Here is a 16,404-nt window from a genome sequence, read left to right as displayed (position 1 = left end):
CATGGACTCTACATAAGCCTCAGGACTTGCTCCTCCTCTGTCCTTTTGCCACCAGGTTGTTTTCAGTCCCCTCTGCATTGGGCCTTTTTCTCCTTTTTCTTTAGTCAGGTCACTTGACTTTGAAGCTGGGTGCACATAATGAAACAGCACCCAGCCTTCAGTCACAGGACTTGTAGTAGGGGCAGGTAAATAAGAGGTTGATTCTTTGCATATATGACATGTACAGTGTTAGATGTGACTGTGTCCATGGAGAGCTGTAGTTCATAGACATGATATACTTTCTGTTTCATTCATTTCTCTTCCCACTAGAAAAAAAAAATCCAGAAAAATACAAAACGGACTGTCTGGATTAGAAAAGGTTAATGTTAATTAAGCACAGGGAATGGTCCCACTGACATCCATGCAATCAAGGAGCCTATCTGCATCTAGGTTTGCAAGATCATGATAGGGTCTTATCCTGTTCCTGTTAAAGAGTGAAAATTTCCATAAAATACATTGATCACAGATCAGTGCCAAGAAAGCCTTTTTCTACAACGTGGTAACATCTCGTTTCTCAATCATAATGATCAAACATAACCAAAATAGTTCTGCAAACTTTTACATATATGGAACTTATTTAACATACAGATTAACTGTTACTCACAGAAATACTTCTATTCCTACATTAGAATTTTGCACAATATCAAATTAAATAAAATTCACATGAAGTAAGCCTATCCTGAATATGGAAATAAGCAAACAGAATTGTAATGCGAAGAATCACAGTGCGTTTTTATGTGTTTTAGCAACTACTCTTTAACTTCGGTAATGACACCAGACTTCAGATTAATGTTGGAGTTTTGACAAAGCCTTGCTGAGATCAGGGAGGCATCAGAACAGTAAATCCAGTCAGTCATTTGTGGGGAGCACCAAGGGTTTTGATGTAAACCTGTGGTATGACTATTGCTACAGAACGATGACTACCATAGTAATTGCTTAGTGAAAAAGGCATAAATAGAGTAATCTGAAAAAACATTCAAAAGAATGTATTCATGACATAACTAGGAAGTGGCTGTGATACTTCATTGTTTAGCTTGTTTAGGGCATCAGTTCATTTAGGGCATCCTGAGAATGCCTTCAAGCCAGAGAAAGAGCCTTTGAAAGCGACCAGGCATTGTATGGGGAACAGCTGCTTGTTTTCTGTTTTCTTCTTCCAGTCCCACTTCTATCATTTTACTCAGCCTACTCATACAAACTCCTTTCTCCTCTACCAGCGTCTACAGATGGTCCTGTCTAACTTGCCTCCCTACCAGTTTGTGAATTACTGACATTCACCCATAATTGCCCATACAAACACATGCCTTGGGTGAGCGGAAGGTCCCAGGGATATTGTGGTAGCTGGAGGGGTGGGTGAGGCAGTAAGGAGGCACAGTCAGCTTTCAAGGCGTCCCTCTCTGACCTTCAGCTCAGACTTCAAAGCCCGCTGACTGGCTCCCTGATGGAGGGAAGGGCATCTAGCCTGCCCGAAATTGGGGAAATTTTATTGTGTCCGGTTCTGAGCTCCTCAGTACAAGAGGGACATGTAGCCGCTGTGGGTCCAGCAGAGGGCAAGGAGGGTGATTCAGAGACTGAAACAGCTCTCTTACGAGGAAAGGCTGAGGGAGCTGAGCTTGGTTGCTGAAGATGTGACTGAGGGGAGACTTCACTACTGTGTATAAATATCTAAAGGGACCGTACCAAGAAGATGGATCGGCCTCTTCTCGGTGGTCTCAGCCATTCCAACACGAGGCAATGGGCAGAAACTGATGCATGGGAAGTTCCACCTGAACATGAGGAAGAACTTATTTACTTATTTACAGCCCAGAGAGGCTGTGGAAGTTACCTCACAGGAGATATTCAAGAGCTGTCTGGACGCAGTCCTGTTCCACGTGCTCTAGGACGACCCCGGTTAACCAGGGAGGTTGGACCTGTGATTCTGTGGCTTTGTAGCGCTTCTGCTCCTACGCAAATTGTTATGAGCTTCCATAATCAAGTTGCAAAGGAGCTTCGGTCCAGGAGAGCGTCCAGCCCGCGTGGAGCCAGAGCCCTGCGTTCCTCGCGGGGCTCCGTGCTGGCTCGGCCGCCCGCCGGCGGGGCGGGAGGCGGCCCGGGCCGATGGGCGCTGCCCGCCCGCCGCGGCCGCTCGGTGTCGCCCTCGCAGCGGGCACGGAGCGGCGGCGGCGGCGGCGGCACCACCCCCGGGGCAGCCCCGGCCGGCGGCGGAGGCGCCGCTGGAGGGGCAGTGCCGAGCCCGGCCCGGTGGGAGCGGGTGCCGCGGGGGCAGCGCAGGTGAGCGCGGAGCCCACCCGCGCCCCCCGCCGCGGGTTGCGTGTGGCTGCGCTGGGGCGGGGGAGCGCGGCGGGGGCCGGGCGGGGCGGGGGCGCTTCTGGCGGGGCCGCACAGGTGATGGCGGAGGTGGCCGGGCTGTGGTGGGGCTGACGGATGGGGACGGGGACGGGGACGGGGACGACCGCGGCGAAGCCAATGCCCCGCACCTGAGTAGTGAAAGTGTTGCCTTACTCCAGACCGGGGAGGGACCCCAAGTTGGGAAGACACGGACCCTCCGGTGTGCCGCGGAGGTACAAGAGCCTGTGTCGACGTAGGAGTTCAGTTGCAGGTTTGGGGGTGAAAATGAGGAGTCTTAACGCTCTTGTTCCAACTTTCAAGGGCGCGTCTGATGAGAAATGGAAATCTGGCTCAAAGTCATCCTTCCTGTTGTTGACATCACCTGAAAGCTCCACTGGAAATATTTCCACTAGTTTGCTGCAAACATCAGCCTCCCCTGAGGTCTCAACACCTTGTGAGTACACACTGGCTGCTGATAGAGCTCTAATTGTGGAAATCCATGGCTACGGCATGTAATTGTTCTGCAGTGTTCTTTTTATTGCAAGCATTAATAAAGGGCTTATCGTGCCCTGGGGTGTTGTGTGCATTATAGCATAGGCTGTAGACAGTGCTCTGTTTTTTAAAAAAGGCATAACCAATATCTTCATATTTTTATAATTATATGCAAAGTGACTGTTTGGGTTTCTGCTTGGTATTTCTGCAATAGACACGACCAAAAGGACATGTTGTCTGCTACTGAATACCTTTTGTTCACAGGGAAAACATTGAGAGGTTAGAAAGTAGCTTGTTGGTAGGTGCATCAGTGAATCTTTGCCCCATGAGTTATTTAAATGAACCTAGAATGTACTACCAACGTTAAAGGAGTAATTGGGAAGATCAGTAAGTCCGCCTCTGTCCAAAGACAGAGGAGCATAACTATGTCTTAACTCTTATGCAGCACTGGTTAGGCATGGATCCGATCCCCTGGCAGGACTGTTTGAGTCTATGGTTTATTCTGAGGAGAATGTTATTTACTTTCTTTCAAGGTGATGTGTCAGGCTGCGCAGCTAGTTTTATAACAACTTATTTTGGCAGGCTCAAGTTCCAAGTATTGTGTAATCTTCATTCTCTAGATAGGTGGAAAACAAAGTGTTTCTGGAGATGTGTGATTACGTGTAAGATCTGTAGTTGCATTGCAGACCACAAGACATGGTGTAATGACTCTCATTCAGAACTTCGTAATAATTTCTGAGCAGAAAATACTAAAAATATAGTTAAATACACTGCATGTTGCAAAACCTACAGTTGAGTGGCTGCATAAATTGTTTAGATGCTTGGTATGTAGATAGATGATGTATGCCTGTTTGTCCGTGAGGACCTATTAGTCTGCAAGGCTAAATGGGAATTGTGTAGCAGCAGTAGTAACGTCCCTGCTCTTCTCCTTGTTTTTTTGTTTGAAAAAACCTAATAAAATAAAAAAGGACCTTTGTGATAGTATTCAGTTGGAAAATTTTCACTTTCCCCTGCTCCTTAATATTTACCCAGACAGTGCTACCAACCTCATATAGGAGACTGGCTTTGAACACTAGAAATGAACAGCCAGTAAATGATGGGAAAAAATAAACTGATAACCTCCTGATCGTGCAGGTGCTTTCCTTCACGATTTTTTCACAGAGGTCTTTTTGGGGAACAGAAATTGTGTGAAGTTGTCTGCACTAATGGGGCTCCCATGTTGGCTGTTGTAGTTGCAGCACCAGGCTTAGCATCTTGCCCTGTCACAGGTGGCACGTTCTGGAGTTCACATTATCAAACTTACTATGTTCTTGGACTAGATGAGATGAATGATCTCTTAATAAATCAGGTGCTTGTAGGGTGTGGTACTGAGCAATTGAGCCTCAAGCTGCATTTCTCCACATGTCTTCAGCTTCACCTTCACCTCTGTTTGGCTTTGCCAGTGAGTAATTTTGTGATGTATAAAAAAAAGACCTTACTGCCCCTTATTCGCTAAATCTGTACAACAGGATGAACAATGCTTATTGGTTTGGATAGGTGGTGTACCAATGAACATTTGTAAAGCACTTTCAGGTTCTTAAATTAATTATACTGACAACTATATTTATTCTCATTAGTTTCAGATGTCCAATTCCTCTTTTTCCCTCAACAGTTAGGACTTTGGATGAAGTTGCAGAGAATTCACAGCTCTATGTATTTTTAGAGATATATCAGTACAACACGTCCATAGTGGAAGTATTTTATTTAAAACCACAATTGAGGTGCCCTATTTTATTGGCAAGATTGATCAGGGAGATATATTTGTCAAAGACATAAATTTATTGTAATTCCTTTGGGCAAATAAAAATTTGAAATAAATATTTTTAGTTACTTTTGTTTATTCAGGGATGAAATATGTGACTTCCTCAAAAATGATCCAGCCAAAAATAGAGGGTGTAGAGCTGTACTTCAGAAAGACCTTAATTCATAACAACAAGGGGCTAATTTTCTTCCCTGCCTCCTATGCAGCTATTTTGACCCCAAAATCTCCAGAATGGTTTCTGAAGTACAGTACTAGAAATATTCTTCCATACCATTGCTAACTTGTGAGCCCTTTAGGAACAGCTTAGTTGCTTCTCACTTGACTACTCCACTCCCTGTTTAACAGCAAGTGCAGCTGAATAGTTTGTTACAGTTCATTGACAGCAGTTGTGAGAAAAGTGAAATCCTGAAATACCCCAGGTCTTGCTTGATCTGTCACTGAATTATGTGTACTGGTCTCTTTCTAAACTTTTTCCACTCCTTTTGTCCCTGTTTGGTTTATCTCATGCTGCCATTCGGAAGACTGTTGGATTTGTGAAGGCAGGTGTTCCAAAGTTAGGAAGAGTCAGAATAAGTGTGTGGAGTCCTCACTTATTTGTTGCATAGCTTTCAAATGCATGAGTGTTGAGATACTGCCTGTGACTGGGATGTTCTCTGTGTATTGCTTCCTTTGACAGGTTGTGCATGACACAGTGATGCTTTGTATTCAAAGTGGTGCTGGTTTGGCCAGACAGGTATTTTTCTTGTTCTCTGGAAAACTCTGAGGTCCAGTTGGAGGTGTGTCTTGGGAGTGAAGCAGGAAGGATACTGTTGGTGTGCAGTAGTTTGATACCAGTGTCAAGAATGCTATAAAAAAAAACGGTGATGAAATGAGCATCAATTCAGGACACATTTTTGAGAGGTGTGTGATAAATGAGGCATTAAGGCTGCACAGGACTTCGAGCTTATTGTCTATTATTAATCTAGCTTATTACCACTAACAGTTAGTTGGATTTATTGAAAGAGGAAGAGGTCCTGTTGCGATAAATGAATCCCCATTGGATGGCCTAATGGATACAGTACAACAGCTTGAATTCTTGCATTATGCAGTTGTGGGGAGGTTGTCTTGGTAGCCTTAGTGAGGTACTTCTGATGCAATATCGAATGCATAGGTAGCTCATGGTATGATGCAGGACTGTAGGTTGCTGGCTTGCTCTTGCACTGTTTTACTTTTGATCCTTTGTCAGGGATCCTGCCATGTGTGACATGAAATTAATTAGAATGAACAGGAAGACTCTCTCTTCCAGCCAGCACTCATATCTTCCTGCCTTCTCCTCCGTGGCTCCTTCCTTCCCACTCCCCACACCCACTGCTGGTCCTCCAAACCCTAGGTGCATCTCAGCCAAGCCACAGCCACGGGGGGAATCTGGCTGTGATTAGGGATGGGATTTGGGCACGTCTGTGGGAAAGTGGTGGATGGAAGTATCTGGTATGGATGCCAGCCAGATGGAGTATACTGGTGCTACAGGCTAGCTGGGGTGTGATGTGCTGGGCATAGGTAGCCTAGTGGGATTGCTGTAATCCTGAAGAAATATTTATATACTCCTATGTCAGAAAAGCCTAGGCTTTTTTTCTTACATTGTGTTCAAAAGCATATTTGGAGTACTATTCAAATCATGAAATCATACCTCCTTCAAATCCTGGATTTAAACAAGCTTCTCCTAACAGCCTATCCCTTATTTTCCCTTTCTCTCTCATGATTTGCCACCTTCCCCACCTAAGCACCATCCACTTTGTGAAGTGAGCCGCTGAAGATACAGGTTTTGTGTGCATGTCTTGACATGCTGTTGGACAAAAGCATTTTCATTTGCACTATGGAAAATGCATTTGGATTTGATGGAAATTAGTTCCTTAAGAGTGTGCATCTTCATTGTGTGTGCATTGCAGTGGGATAATTTCCTTTTCCAGTTTGAGATGCCAATTGCTTTAAGCCAGTCAGGAATATTTTCTATTGGTTTTAACAGCATCTGCAATATGACATCTTAGGAAGACCTGTTGCTAGTTTATTTGTATTGTGTCAATACACTTCTGAGTTCAAATGCCCTAAATTGTCTCGGATGGGTCAGTCACTGAGGAAAAGTGCCAGCTTTATAAACTAAGAAAGCACTGTGAATGTGTGGTAATTATATATGACCTTAATATTTGAGTAGCTTCTTAACAGTGATCAGAGTGAATCATTTTAGATATGTTTTACTTGTATTCAGAGTTTGATGTCTGTGTGCAACAGATGCAGAAGTTGCAGCTGGTTTGGAGTCTTGGGTAGGATGTGATCTTTTCACTGTATCACTGCTGTCTCAAATAATTGCTCTAATAACTGCCAGGCAGATCTGTTGCTTAACTTAGTTTGTTAGTATTTTGTAAAGCTTACATATGAGTAATTTTCCTTCATTTTCTGTCTGAGCACTTTCGGGATTAGACTCTGGTCGAAGTCTTTCAAGAGGGATGGAGGGTGTCTGTCTTCTGGCTGCAGAATATCTGCCTGACATCTACAGTCTTTCATTGACGTTATTGTTCTGGTTTAAATCCAGATTTTGAAAGTGCAGCACTTTCGTATCAGTTTGGTTTTTCTGGACTTTACAGCAGCTCCTGAATTCTTGCAAGTATGTGTTTGTGGATACAAAAATGCTACTAGCAAGAATTTTTTTGCTATTTTCTAAGTTCATGAGAGACTTTTCTCTCTCACAGAAGAGGTACCAGAGTTCTGTAACCAATGAAACACCTGCAACCTTGAGAAGCCTTGTTTATACTATAGTAGAAAAATATTTTGACAATGGGTGTTTTAGGATTTTAGCTAATCACCCAAGGGGTGGCTGATCCTTGTCAAATTAGACTATGAAGAAAAAAGTCTATAAAAGAGTTTGTAAAATAATTAAATGAATCAATCTTGCTGCACAATTCTGCCTGCTGGATCTTCTCTCTTCCTCCCTACGGCTGCGGGACACGGTGATATACCCTAGAGCATTTTAATATGTGTTGTTCTTTTTTCACAGCTTCTGTGTAAAATCAGGCCATGCTCTTTCCATGTGCTTTTTTAAAAATTATTTTTAAGTTTATGGTGGTTTTTAATGTTTATTTTTAAGCTTATGGTTTAAGTATTGATATGAATGGCAGACTCAGGTGTGGAGTAAGCTTAAACATGAATTTGAAGTGTAATATTTTTTTAATGAACAGTCAGCTACCAAGTTGGATTCTCTTCTTTCCCTGTAAGACTACACTTAATCAGTTTGGAGAAGCCAGGGTTTAAGAAATCCTGGCCTGGTGTACACTGGGTGAGGCTGTCATCCATTTCACTTTCTCTGGTGTCTCGACAGGCAAGTGGAGGTGCCCCTGCAGGTCAGCAGCTTCATTACCAGCATGCCTGATAAAGCAGAACTGGGTTTGGTGATGAATGAGGACAGCTCAGTCAAGAGGGTATGCTGATGTTAGCTGTGTTAGTTGCTGTTAGCCTCAAAATAAGCAAGATCAAATTTAATTTTTTAAATTCTAGTAATGTAAAGAGTTTTCAAAAGCTTACCAAGTGACATAGATGCTTTTGACATAGCTGGAAAAACAGAGTGCCTAACATTAGCAGCTTCTCTGTGTGACCATTTTTACAAATCATACTTCAGTTGAAGGCGGGGAGAGGTGGACATCTCTCACTGACTGGGACACGACTGTCTGTCTGGGCAGATTTCTTTCAGCTCTTCCTGCTCTGTGGCCAGGAGCTGAGCAAGGTATGATGAGCCTGGTTTGGAAGTGCAGGTGAATGGTTTCATGGTCAGCCTGGCTAATTCTCATCTCTAAGTTGGCTGTATTTCATTTGCAGAGAAAGATGGCATATATTCTCTTTAATGCCTTTCACTCTTGTAGGGCATCCATGTCAGTGAGTCTCTCAAGCTGAGGAGGGAACATGAGTGAACAGTAAACATCCTGAGAAGATCAGAGAAGAAAGGCTATGAAAAACACAGCTTGAAAGTTGCTTTATGATGAGAGCTATTTCTTCTCACTTGTTTTGAGCCTGAAATATGCTGGTTTAATCTGATGCCTTCTAGTATTTCTCCAACCTGATTTTCTTCTACTTAATTATATCCTACCTTTGGTTGTCTCATGTTCTTCTTCCTTGAAACTTTTCTGGTTTTGCTAAACCTTTTCCAAGAAGAGAAGGCCAGAGTTACAACTTCTAACATGCAATTGAGTTTCTTAGATTAAAGGTGGGTTTGGTTGTATTCTCTGCAGTAATGATTTTTTAGCACTCTTCCTGCTTTTTAACTGTGCTGATGCTTTTGTAAGAACAGTCCACCGTCAACCCAGGATTTCATTCCTGAATCATCCCAAACCCATCATTATGCATACGGAGTTGACGTGTTTTTCCCCACCACAAATACCAGACTGTGTTTAAATGGTATTGAAATCTACCAGCCATTTTAACAGTTGTAATCTTTCCCTGTCCCCTTGTGACTCATTAGTGGGTGTAATGGGCACAATATATGCTTAATGCAGATGGCCGTGGGGCTGCAGGCTTAGTGTCCTTCTCCTGGGAAGACTGACCTTGTACTGTTTATTTCCTGTCTAACTGGTTCTCTATACAGATGAGGACTTTTCCTGTTATCCCATGACTGCCTAGTTTTCATAATACTGGGATTTTTTTGGTGGGTTTGCTTTTTTTTTCTTTTAAGCGGCTTTCCTTCCTTTGAAGAGAATCTTTGGGGATTGGACATGAGTTACTGAGGAATAACTTCACATCAGTGAAACCATGGTAACAGGCTATGTGTACATTCACCACAAATGTGAAGTAGCTTAATTTAAACGTCTGTCTTATGTCCAAACAATCAACATTCAGCTCTAACTTGTCTACATTGCAATCACATCCCAGCTTGCTTCATAAAATTTTAAGTTTCAGTGTTCTATTTGGGATTTAGTTTTGGTCAGAGAGTGCCCCAGTGTATTATAGTAACTCACTTCTGTTTCTCGTTCTTCCTACTTGTCAGACCAGGTTGACTATTTCTATATTTAGCTCTGCTTTGCTTATTCATCCTTGCTCAATAAGAATTTTACACTTTGTTTACCTGGAAGCAAGATGGGACCCAGTGTGAAAGTGAATGGCAGAATTAAAAGAGTGGTATGAGTACTTGCACTAAGTAGCATGCCATATCAATAAATCAAAGCAGAATTTGTAGATATAAGCTCTGATCCTTGGCAGAGTCTCTTAACTGAAAAAACCTAATATTTTAAGAAATTGTTCCTAGATTCATAGTCTCCATACAAGAGTAACATAGGTCAAAAAAAAAAAAAAACCCAAATTTTTTCTGCCTCCTTTCTGTTCCCCTTGTCTCTGCCCATCAACACATAGTTGAGAAGTTTAAAAGCTAACTTCTGAGTTCCATATTCTTTCAGAGAATTTAGCCTTTCATGTCTGTAACTGCAGACATACAAATGAGGCGGGTGTTGCTGCTTTATTTACTAGAACTGTGCCAGGTTTTTCCTCTTTTTGTTTGTAATCCTCAAAGTAGGATACTTGGCATGGAAGATAGAAACACATTTTATTCAAAATCAAGCATACAGAACTTGGATACATGTATTTCCAGCTTTTAAAAATATTTCTTTTGAAAAGTTGTAATAATATGAATTTGCTTGCATTTCATATGTGGGTTTGTACATGCAGCAAATGTCTGGATATACTTACATGGGATGAGCTGGTTTTGGTAACAGGCACACCAAGAAAACAGGTAAGGGTGCATTTAGAAGAACTCAGCACAGCCCTTGAAAGAAAAAAACCCCAATATTTTAAAGGTTTATTTGTTCTCCTCACAATTTGAAATTAAGACTCTCTCCTTGACTGAAACAAGTGTTGAGCTACTCAGGAGGCTGTGGTTTAAAGCTAGTTTTGTCTGGGACCCGTTCTCAGTCTTTCCCAGACATGGAATAAAGAGTGTCAGTGAAATTGAGAACTTGCTCTGTGTTTCAGTCCTGTGTAACTCTCATGAAACACACGGATACTCTGCCTTAGTGGAAAAAGCACTAAATGCTCTTTTCAAGTAAGCTAAGCCAGGGAGAGTTATCAGAGGAGAGAGACACTATGATGGAATTTCTCAGTACATTAGTAAATATGTGCTACAGTGTTTCACGCTAAGATGAAGAATTTTTCTATCATTCTAGGGAGCTGTATACTTGTCATCTTCCCCAAAATACTAAGATTTTGAAAATCATTAGCTATATAGGCAGTGTCTTAGTTTGACTGATATTAATAAAGTTGCATTGTAAATTTTAATGTAGCAGCAAGCATCTGTTGTATGTCTGTCCTTCTTACTTGTAAAAAAGCAAACTGACCTTCAGTTGATCAGTTGTCATGATTCAACTTTTGAGTATGAGTACCCACTCTTCTGCTAACAAAAGTTTCTCATGGTTTGTTTATGTTAAGCTTAGCTCAAAATACATATGGTCTTCCAAGAAAAACAGAATCAGGCAAAAGTGTCTGTAATGCAAGAGTTAGCAGATTTTAAAGTACCACTTAAAAATCACTTCCCTTATGCTCTGTAAGTGGCATTTTCAGGCCTTCCTTAATGAGGGATCAAGAATAAAGTGATACTAAAGTAATGACTCATTAAATAAATCACATGATTTATACTCAAATAACAGTATGGCCCATAGAGAGGTAATTATCAACAGCTTGTGTGTAGCAAAATTATAATTAGTTTACTGTATTAAATCTAAGAAGGGTAGAACTGAAAAACAAAACCTCTAACCAGTTTTGGCATTATTAGTTTAAAGACGGATGCTTCTTATTTTGTTCTTTTCTAAATTGAATTTTATGTTGTATTTTGTATCGGTAATGCTGGATCAGAACCTGATTTCCCTGCTTCTGTGGCTGATCTCATTCAATTCAATGACTGTTTATGTGAATAAGACCCAAAGAATGTGGCTTTGTATGAAAAATATCCTCCCAGAGGGAGTTGTAGTAGGCTCACACTTAATATAAAGGGGAAAAAAAAAAAACCAAAAAAGAAATGAGTGTTTATGTTTCCTTGTCTTGTTGTACAATGATTTTCAGTGTAGTTTCATATTCCGTGAAATTAAATCTGTAGCCAAGATGATATGATATTGGACAATTTTTATAATTCAGCATGCAGGTCTGTGCTGTTGAAACAATAGGCTGAGTGTTTTTAGGTGCAGATAGCCTGACTAAAATGATGTGTTGCAAAAGGAGTTGCAGTGCATTTTCGATAATGTTGAGCAGAGATACTTGTGAACTCTGCATGGTGTGTTACAGTCATGGGAGTAGTTAACAAGATAAAGAAAATCTCAGCTTTCTCTCTGTTTACAAAACTGGCCTTTCTGGAAGGACTGGAAAACAAGAATACAAATATATAATCTGCTTGCCTTCTCTTTCTACCCCTCCTTTCTGTCTCCCTGTATTGAGTCAAGAATAAATGGGAAGGCTAAATGTAAGAAAACAGCACGAGAGTCAGTCCTTAGTTTTTGCTCTCTGTTTTATACACCACCGGGAGCTGGTAGTTGTGTGGCGATGCAGATCCCCTGGTAAGGTGTGATTCAGTCCTGTAGTGCTGACAGAGCAGAACTCTGCCCTTAACTCCTCCTCACTCACACTGCAGTACCTGCAACTCCACAGATGGGTCAGCATAGTTCAGGAGGGAAGTTTGATTTTGTCTGCTCTGAAACGCCAGTGCGTGTTTCTACCATATTAGACCACTCCTGTGATTTTAAGGTAATGAAAATGTCCTTAACATCTTGTCCTTTTTCAATTTAATTTTCCCATTTTCTCTTCATTTTGTGCCACTTCTAAAAGCTCTGTATTGTTCCCCAATTTTGTCTTCCCCCCTCTTTTGTCCTAGTACTTTTGCATCATTGATCTGAGAATCATCTGATTTTCTTTGATCTGTTTCTCCTCCCCTACAGATCTCCTATTGTTTTGCTAGCTGTGCTCCTGACAGTGGTTAATAAATTCTGAGTCACCACTTGGAACCCAGAAGAGCTGTAAATAGAGCAAAAGGTTGTTTGACAATCCTTTAAGAAAGAATTTGTCAGAGAGTGAAAAATGATATGTGTCCCTCTTCCATACCTTTCCAGGTGATCTTTACAGATCATATTGATTGTCGTGACACATCTTCCAAGGCTTTTTGAAAGCTTTTTGTTCAGTGTTTTCTTCCTTGTCCTGTCCTCTAGCCTTTACCTGTCTCAATTTGCAATCTTATTTTTTCTGCTTTCACTTCAACTCTAGTGTTGTTTGAGTCTTGGGGCATGTTTTTCCATCTCTGACAGCTTTCAACTCTGTTCCAACATCAGTAGCTTATGGGCTTTTGTGGTTGTGCTTCCAGCTTTGGTAGGCTTCCAATCCTTATCAGTATATTGGTTTTTTGATAACAGTGGTCCACTGTGTTCCTTGGTAGGGAGTGATGGTTAAGGAGTATCTATTTCTATCTTACTGGACAGGAACTGCCACCTCCTTGAGATTTTTATTGTATTTTTCTTCTATGTTGTAAAAGTGAAAATGGAATCTCTTTCAAAAGGGTGTCCTCGAATATACAAGGCACAGAGATGCTGAGCTTCATGAGGGTAGGGAAGCAGGCAGCCATGAGGAAAATTTTTCTGCCTGTTTCTGGGAACATGGTCCAGGCACGTGATGTCACTCTAGCATGATCCTGCCCTTCTCTGTTTTTCCATCATAAGGTTTGGGGGTTTTTTTTGCTTCTTATTTCTCTTTAGAACATGGACAGCCTTTGTGGACAGATAATGTAAAATGTTTTCCATGTCTTAACGCAGTCTTATATGAGCTGGCCTCTTGTAAAGTATGAAGGAGACTCAGATATCCTGAAATTTCAGAGTATTCATTAACTATAAAGCAGATACACTGAACTCCATGATCCTTTTCAGTCTCAAAATAAGACCAAAGCATGTATTTTGACTGAAGACAAATTAGAAACATAAGGGGACTGAAATGGATGCAACAAATAGCATCATTCTCCATGGTTCCTATCAGTGGCTGACCAAGGAGGTGCTTGTACTAAGGGATCCTGACTTCACCAAGGTGCTGTAGGTAAGCCCATGTAGTAGCGCTTTTCCAGATTTTCCTTTCTTTCAGGCTGTGGGAAACATCCACAAGCATTAAGAGGCTGAGTGTCTTTAAACCAGAGAGATGGCTTCCACTGCAGGATTGCTCCTTTGGGTTCCTGCAGTGTCTGTGAGCATACAGGGAAAGAAGGGGGGTCAGGGAGTAGTGAGGGGGAATGGGGTCCTTTGTGTTCCCTTTGCACTCTCAGCTCTCTGTACTTGACAAGAGTACAAATATTTCTGGATGATGAACCTGTGACTTCTTGTGCGCAGCAGCCACGAGGGCGGAGTCTTCACTGGGAGCTGAGGTTCTGTCCTGCGAGAGGAGAAGCTTTCAAGAAATGCAGTCTCTGTAGCGTAGGTTCTTGAATCACCTAAAATTATATTAGTGGTGATCCTTTTAATCTGTACAAAGAGCCTGCTGGTGTGGGAGATTTTTATTTTACCTGGTTGCATATCGCGTTTCGATGCAGCAGATGGCATGTGTATGACAAGTGCCCTTTGGTAGGAGAGTAAACACAACAAGAAACACACCCCAACCCCCTGGCATTTTCTTAGGCCTTTTGTAACATCAAAGCACCCTTGTGCAATGCTCATTACAGTCACCTGATGCAAGAGCCAAGGTTTTGTGATAGCTATTTTCTTCTGTTGTTCCTATGTTAGTACAGCTGGCAAGATTCTCGAGATACAGGGAAGAGCAGATGTGATATTCAAGGTGAGATGTGTTAATTGAGCTGTAGCCTGCACTGAGAGAGATTAACTTCAGTTACTTGTCCTGGAAGTATTTTTTGTTGATCCATAGTTTTTTAAAATTAATTGAGATCCTACTTTGCAATACAAGTAGGACAGGACAGAAACATACGATTTTGTTTATTTTGAGCTTGGTGGGGAGGCAGTCCTCATGATTCAAATGCTGAGTTGAAACTGTTGCTCTGCATGGCTTGAAGAAAAGAAATGAAGAAGGACATTTTGGGAACTGGGCTGTTCAGTGGGTTGGAACAAAAGAGCACTGAGCTAGGGAACCACTTTTGTTATCTGACTGAGATTTCCACCACTGAACTTCTGCATGGAGTGGGGAAGAGTCTTCTGCAGAACTTCCAAAGAATTTGGCAAGTATTAAAGATAGCACAGAGGGTGCCCACAACCCACTGAGAGATCCTTCAATTCCATGTCTGCCAGGGGGCCAGGCAAGAGGATCAGAATTTCCAAAGTGTTGTCTGCATGACCTATCTGGAGATTACGCACAAACATCACCTGTACAGATACAGCTGTGAAGGGTAACTTGACCTTGTGGTATTACAACTTCATAGGGGAATTTAGATGTCTTTTTGCAGATACTGTTTCTTTGGCATCAAACTCTTGATAGTCCTTGACTATTTCATGATAACGGTGATTGGCTTAAACATCAAAGTCTTATTTCTGTGGGGAATCAAGTCCCTAGTCTGGTCCCCCAAGTCCAGAACTTGTCATCCTTTTTGACCCTTCCTATTTTGTAATTACTTCAGACATCTGCTTTCCACCTATACTCTCTAATTACCTAGGGGCAAAGTTAAGCTTTCCTTTTTGTTGTTCAGAGTATCTAGTGGGAATGGCTTCAGAAAACCTTCAGACTGACACAGGATATAAAGCAAGCCTATGTTCCTTCTCTGTACTTTGTAAGTCTTACCCATGTGCTTTCTCAGACTTTCTGAAAGATTATGTTTCTCCTGGTTCATGACAACCATCCTGATGGGTGCTTTTCTACACCAAAGCAGGTTATTTGCTGACTTTAAAAAATAAGACTGAGCTGACTTTTCAGATAGTAATTGCCAAGATTCTCTCTCCGTATAGGATAATTCCCATGGTCACGTTCTGTCTTTGCAATAAACCCTATTTCAGTTTTAATTCACCTTATTCTTCACATTAACTGTGTTATCTTCTGTTTCAGTAACAAAACCTTTAGGAATTAGGAATCCAAATGTAACCCTGTTGCACTTACGGTTATGGCACTCACTGTTAGGTTCATTAGGGTGATGGACTAAAAACCTCACTGACAAACTGAATGTCTAAGATGAGCAGAATCATGGAGTTGTAGACCAGTGCTACTGTTCTCATCTACCTGTGTTTATTTTGCATCTTGTAAAGCACCAGCAAGAACACTGTGGAGGAGTGATCTGAGTATCACAGCGTTGCATCCTTGGATATGAACAGTTGATGAGGAAAATCAACTTTGATGTGCCTACTAGGATTATTGACTTAGTTGTGCTTGTTGCGGAGAAACTGCCTTACTTTGGGTTGGTTTGGATATTCTCGCATATGGGTGGAGGAGTGTCATGGTTTAACCCCATCTGGAAACTAAGTCTGACACAGCTGCTTGCTCATTCTTCCCTTCCCTACTGGTGAGATGGGAAGGAGAATCAGAAAAAAAGCCCTAAGAAAGGGAAAAAACCCCAAACAACCCTCATGGGTTGACATAAGAACAGTTTGAAACACAGTAAAATATAATGCTAATACACTACTAATGATAGCAGTAATATTATACTAATGGTAACAATGCTACTACTAAAAAAGAATAACATAAAACTCCAGAAAACTAAGTGATACACAGTGCAATTGCTCGCTACCCACAGATCAATGCCCAGCCCATCTGCAAGCAGTGATTGGCAGCCCTCAGATAACACACTT

At 41.7% G+C, this 16,404-nt stretch overlaps 1 protein-coding gene across 5 annotated transcripts in view; it reads left to right on the top strand.

Annotated features, from left to right (window-relative positions):
• The first annotated feature begins 2,211 nt into the window (after positions 1-2,211).
• ANKRD6 (ankyrin repeat domain 6) overlaps positions 2,212-16,404 on the top strand; it is a 91,440-nt gene continuing 77,247 nt past the window's right edge. For 2 of the 5 annotated variants that reach the window (XM_039568564.1, XM_039568561.1), the window contains exons 1-2: positions 2,212-2,307; positions 2,686-2,818. The gene's annotated coding sequence lies outside the window, so the exon portion shown is untranslated. Of the gene's footprint in view, positions 2,308-2,505; positions 2,598-2,685; positions 2,819-8,006; positions 8,107-12,379; positions 12,398-16,404 lie in introns of those variants that run through there. The other 3 variants (XM_039568563.1, XM_010404214.4, XM_019287865.3) reach the window with 3 other exon arrangements.

Source organism: Corvus cornix, chromosome 3 (genome assembly GCF_000738735.6).
Source record: "Corvus cornix cornix isolate S_Up_H32 chromosome 3, ASM73873v5, whole genome shotgun sequence".
Taxonomy (NCBI): Eukaryota; Metazoa; Chordata; class Aves; order Passeriformes; family Corvidae; genus Corvus; species Corvus cornix.
The sequence above is the reverse complement of the archived record's forward strand: the minus strand, read 5'-3'. Positions and strand labels throughout refer to the sequence as shown.